The following is a 6,558-nucleotide window of genomic DNA, read 5'->3' on the forward strand; positions in this document are numbered from 1 at the left end:
CAGGACGGCTCTCGGTGTGAAAGAAACTCTGATCGCTGCTTCGCTCTGATGTTGGCCTGCAGGTCATCAAGTTACTGGAACAGCATCATATTCTTGTTTTAGCAAGGTCACAGCGGCTGGACCACGATCTGATTACTGGCATTAGGATGGCAGGAGACACTTTCCACATGATGCAGAGTGATAAATAAGGACATCCGAAATCATTTCTTGATGTCTGTTTGGGAAATGAGGAGGATGGGTGAAGGAAAAAGAGGACAAAAACTCAACATGTGGTTTGCTTTATAGAAACGGTATATTTGATGGCTGTTTAATGCTTTGAGGTTGTGGAGATTTACTAGAATATCAACATATTTTTAGACTCGCCGCGTCATTCGACAAGTAGTTTATGATGCTGTAAAATTTGAATTTAACCCGGTGAACTTGCTTCGAGATGCAACAGACGTTATTATCTCAGTGTCACCTCCGATGGAAATTCATCTTCCTGTCATCATACACTCAAAGCAGTTTATCAACGCCTTGCATAGCGAAGGAAGGCAATTAAAAGGTCCCATTTTAGCCGAGCGGCGAGGGAGGATCTCGTTTCCCCAGCTGGAGGGAATCAGGAGCCAGGGCCCAGCTCCCCACCGCCGCCCTCGCAAGTCAGAGGATGCCTGCCTCCTCTACGACACGCTACACACACACACACACACACACACACACACACACACACGGCTATCCACACAAGCTCACACTTTACACATAACTACATACATGTGGTTATAGATGCACGCTCTCATACATGGACACTAATCTGCCTCGTCATCTGCCGGTGATCCAGCCAACTGCGATCATGAGTATAAAACACTGAGCTGATCAGCTCAGCTGTAAGTCTCTTCTTTGACCTCGGCGCTGAGCCTTCAGACAGGAGCCATGTGAGGGAATGGCTGCGCGCCATACGTGAAGAATCACCACCCCGGCAAAGAGACTGCCGTCTCACAGAAAAGATGTAAATGATCCCATCGACGTTGGGACAATGAGGCATCATTTATCCCTCTGCTAAATTTAGCTCATGGATAATCACCCGGCTGTAGCTATCGGGCTAATTTTAGATCTCGCCATCTGCCTTTTCCTCGGGTTTCCCTTATTAGACACTTCAGCTCAAAACAAAGCTGTGAGCGTATTTCCTCCCGCTTGCCATGAGACAGCTGTTTGCAGGTAAGAGGGCCGAGTGAACTCTCTGATGGGATGAAGTTCATCCCATGATGAAATGAGCTCCGAACAGGCGGCGAGAGACTCTCAGCTGCTGAAGATATCGACCGCAGACGGATCTCTAAACCTCAGAGGAGGTTTCTTCTGTTAGAAAACAGGTGATGAGTCAGCGATCTTTACTTTTTGGATTTGTTTCACCAAACTTAAAATCAGTTAAAGTTATACATAGTCTCTAGACCCTGTTGAGGTGACGATACTGGAAGTAAAAATGCATTTCCCTTTTACATGACAATGTTTTGAAAACAACGTCTGTTTACAGAGAAACAGCAGACATGTTAAAAACGACATAGTTTACATGATGGGCCACTCATGGGCAGGCCCGCCCCTCCCTACACGCAGAACACGCGCTGTGCGTAGGGCCCCGCGATCCATGGGGGGGGCCCCATTTTGCGCAAGTGAATTGAATTTCCCTCAATAAAGTATCATCATTCTCTGCAAATGCGCAAAGGATGCGCGTGCATTTTGCCGAGAGGCGCGTAGAACACCGCCACCAAGTCAGCCTGAGGCAGGAGAGAGAGAGGGAAAAAAGAGACGCAATGATTGAAAGCACGAAGCATCACCATCTGACCAATCAGCGGTCAGAGGGGCCGGCAGGCAGTTGTTTACAGGGAGAGAGAGAGAGAGAGAGAGAGAGAGAGAGAGAGAGAGAGCGATGGCTTCCAAACGTCAATACAATTCAGGAGCTCGCAAAAGAAAGAAAAAGTCCAAACAAGAAGAGGCTCGTGCTTCACTTGGAGGTGGGATGTTGTTGAAATAAAAAAGAAAAGACTTTGTGGCATAAACTGTTTATGCCACAAAGTGTTTTCAGACGTGTGCATCTGTAAAGTTATTGTGCCACTGTTGATTGAGGCTGTTCATTTGATTCGTTAGTAATTGTAGTTTATTATTGTTGTTGTTGTTGTTGTTGTTGTTGTTGTTGTTGTTGTTGTTGTTGTTGTTGTTGTTGTTATGCTATTGGAAGGGGGCCCCCAAAATAAAATCCTGCTTAGGGCCCCCACTTGGCCAGGGGCGGCCCTGGTCATGGGTGATGTTGTTTGTTTCTGTAATGAAGCCACAAACATGCAGCAGAGAACAATTCACTCTAAACATTCACACTGGGAGAACACGGACACGGACAGTCCCAGGAGAAAATAGACTGGGAGTCATGATACGACGGAGGAGACGTTGTTCTGATTGCCTCGCGACTGAGCATGTGCAGAAGAGCTATTGACTACAGCCGTGATGCATTTGGCCAGGAGCAGTGGTTCTGCTGTCGGAGAGTTTTCAGTGGCTCCACACACTGTTGTCGTGTCAACGGACCCCAAAATGCTACAAACGTTTTGCGTTTCCACTTGATAATGTAGTGCTAACGGGGCCAAAGGCTGCTGAGAGACAACTTTTGTGACATTTGATCATATTTTCCAGTAGGACGCGTTGTTAAAAATGACATTATGTTGAACTTTTTTTGTTAATTGTTCAATTTAGCTAGTTCGATTGCAGTGTTCTCTCATCGACAAGGTGACGGAGCCCAAGCGTTTTCAGAATGTTGCATTTTCAGTGACTCCGAGCACCACTGTGGTGGAGCGGACCCCCAAAATGCCGGGGCGACATTGTTACAAGACAATAGACTTCTCTGATGTTTAGCAGCAGAACGTTTCCGCTCTGGTTTGGGTCCCTCCTGATTCCCAGGGGAATGATCTGATTGATTCACAGGTCAGTGTTCCCCCGGGTCATTTGGTGCTGGGCAGGTAGCGCACGGCGGCTGCAGAAAGCAGTGGATCGGTTCGGGATATTTGGCGCGTATGGCAAAAGCATCCATAAAGTTCGAGCTGGATACGGAGGAGAAAAAGGCCATTATTTCGACCACAAACCAGTGTTGATACAACAGGGTAAAATGCAGGTCTCGAGGTGGACAAATGACAATAACTGGCTTGTGAGGGCTGGGAGACACAATGGGTGTTTGTTGGTGCACAGTGAAGCCTGTCATTATGATAGCTGTAGACTCAGAGTGAATAAACATCACTTAGGATAATTACTCCAAAAGGAGAGAAGTGAGAGGGTTCACAGCTCAGATCCATACACAAAGGAAAATACACAGGAAAGAAATAGTTTAGCTGCTGGATTTTTGATTATAAAACTGTGGCATTGTGAAGAATCTCAGTGTAAACACATCTTCAACTGCTTCTAAACAACTCAAGGTGCCAAATGTTTTTCTCACAACAACAATGCCTCCGTCTGCTGAAGGGAAAACAGCAACACACACACACACACACACACGCACACACACACACACACACACACACACACACACACACACATACACACACACCCCCGCTGATGCGCTGTGAGTCAGCCACAGCTCAAGATATTTTTTCAAAACTCTGAAACATTGAAAGAGCTGGTGAAAGTACAAGACAAAGGTTTTTAATCACATTGGTTGCAAACGTAAAGAACAAATAATGTTAATATTGTGTATCATTCTCTGCTCGCGTGTGTGTGTGTGTGGTTTAATTACGGAAAACAACAACATCACCCACTAGTGGCCCTACATGGAAACTACATTGTTTTCAGCATTTCTTTAGTGTCCGTGGAAACACAATTGTTTTCAAAATGTTGCTGTGGAAGCTTTTCCGAAACAGAAACGATGCATTTCCCTATGAAACGTCATATAAAACGTACTCTGTTTGTGAAGTCGTTGAACCACAACAGCAGAAAATGTCAGAGTCAACATGGCCCTTTTTATTGGCACTTAGGTGTTCAAAGATGCGTGTTGTGACAGGCCGGGTTGTTGTGACAGGCCGGGCTGTTGTGACAGGCGGTGAGGAAGAGCAGCGAAACAAAGCAGATGTTACTGTTTGAACAGCGACACATCGATGGAGTTCAAACATCAGGAAGCTCTATCAGGCCCATCATCAATAGACTGAAGCACAGTCTGATCTGCTCACAGCTTTTGTTCCTGATCGGAACCTTTTTTTTCTTTTTTGAGGAAATAGTTTTATTCTACTATGACGCATTGTTTTAGAAGTCTGTGATAAAATCCCCGGTTAGAGGAAATGCATGGGGTCTTTTTATGTGAAGCGTTTTCATTGTCATTGGTGTCTTTATAAAAGGAACAACAGCTCCCAGAGCCCTCTGAGGAAAAGCTTTGGATTCTCTTTCTGAGCTCTGACTTGCAAAAACATTAAATCCAAACTCTAGTCGACATTCCCACTCTCACAAACGGAAGAGAAGGAATGTTCAAAATGAAAGCAGTGGTCAGTGTCGCAGGTTTAAGAAAGTGTATCATGTGCAGATTCATATTTGGAATAGCCATGTCTTGTTTATTTTTTCACGCATGCGCAAACATATTTTCAACCCTTTTTGCATTTTCTTTTTGTGTCACATTTACACAAAAAAGCTGAAAACCATGTGGTTTCCAGGTTGAACCACTAGTGGGTGCTGTTGTTTGTTTTGTAATGAAACCACACACACACACGTAGTAGAGAACAAGCTGCTCTAAACATCGACAACGGGAGAAAACAGGCGTTCTAGTGGACAGATGACCAAGTTGGATTGTTATTACAGCCGCAGTGTTCCCACCGTTGACACAGAGACGGAGCCCGTCCAGAAAGTTGCGTTTCCCCTGGTTACACGATGAGTCTGAGCTCTTTCAAAAAGTTGTGCTTTCAGTCAGCCCGAGCAGGATTGTGGTGTAAACGGACCCCTGGAACTCAAACGTTTTGTCACTTGAAGATGTTGTCATATAAATGGGGCCTAAAGCTGCAAAATGCTGCTGATAAACAACCTGTGTGACATTTTACTGAATTTTGCAATAGGAAGCACTGTTAGAAACGACATGGAGTTTTTCTTCTTCTTCTTTTTGACAATGCTATAAGGAGTGTGACACTCTGGTGCCAAAATGAGTTCCCAACATTATGAAACTACTGAACCCCAGCAAAGTGGCTTCCTCCTCCGATATCAGCAGGCTCCTCTTAAAGTACAGCTTTGACAAAAAAAAAAAAAAACACCCGACAGGCTAAACTCCAACAAGGTTTTCCCTCCTCTGACAGTTACAGTAAGTTTGTTGCGCCACGGCGTGACGTGACAACTTTTCACACTGCAGCAAAATCCTCCCTGTGTGGACAGTTTCTATACGTCTCAGCAGCTATCAGCCTTTCCCCTCATCCCCTCCCTGAGGTGTGGTGCTGGTTTATGAATGAGTTGTTATGCAAGAAAAAGTGACCTGAATGCAGACAGACAGAGAGGAGGAGGAGGAGGAGGAGGAGGAGGAGGAGGAGGAGGAGGAGGAGGAGGAGGAGGACTGTGTGTCTTTAATTCAAGTGACATCACACTACTTGGTGAAGATTCCGCCAAATCATATGATTAGTTTTTGTTCTGCTTGTTTTGTGCTCCATGTATTGTTATAAAAAGCTGTGTGTCATTGTGCTCACGCTGCAGATTTGCTGCTGTTTACCTGGACACGCAGTGTATAATCACACAGCACTCATATGACCATGAACAGCAGTGATTCTGCGGTTGGAGCCGAAGAAACTCGGAACATGACCTTGTTTGTGTCTGGATGTTAATAAAGAAGTGTTTTTCAATTCAATCCAGCTTTATTTATAGAGCACCAAATGCAACACGATCATTTATTGGCACTTTAAACAGAGAAACTCAGCAGAGACGCATGAGCAAGCAGAGCACACCTCCCTCTAGCTTTTACACAACCAGACTCAGAGGTGGCGGCTTTCTGCTCTTCCAGTTGGGGTGAGGGGATGGAGGGGGGGAAAGGAGAGGATGGACAGACAGACAGATTGGGTAGGGTAGGGATAAGGACCCGGGTTCAGGTAAGGGGGGGGGTCAGGATTTAAATCCTGCTAAGAGTAGGGGCTTCTCCATTCAACAGGAGGCTTCAGATCACCAACGTCCAATTCCACCGTCAGAGATCCTGCAGGGAGGGGGAGAGAGAGCGAGCAGTAGAGATAGGGAGAGGTGGAGATAAAGAAAAGTAGGATAGATAGAGCGAGGTTTGTTTCACCTTGGGAGCCATTTTCATGTTTCTCCCAGCATGTCGTGTTAACGGAGATCCAAAATGCTACAAAGATTTTCTATTTTCACTTATAAACATGAAAGCCGGGCCTCAGATTTAAATTACGTTTCAGGCCACATTTGTTTCTCTGTGTGTGGGCCTTCTATTTACACATATACAAGTTCCCACATTGATGATTTCTGAAAACTCTGGCCACAGTAGAGATTCCATCAAACTCTTTGTCTCAATTTGCTACTAAAGGGCAGTTCATGCTTATCATTTCTTGTAAACGCAGAGGTGGGGAATATCAGTTTTTGTAAAAG

Source organism: Blennius ocellaris (assembly GCF_963422515.1).
Source record: "Blennius ocellaris genome assembly, chromosome: 22".
NCBI classification, from domain to species: Eukaryota; Metazoa; Chordata; class Actinopteri; order Blenniiformes; family Blenniidae; genus Blennius; species Blennius ocellaris.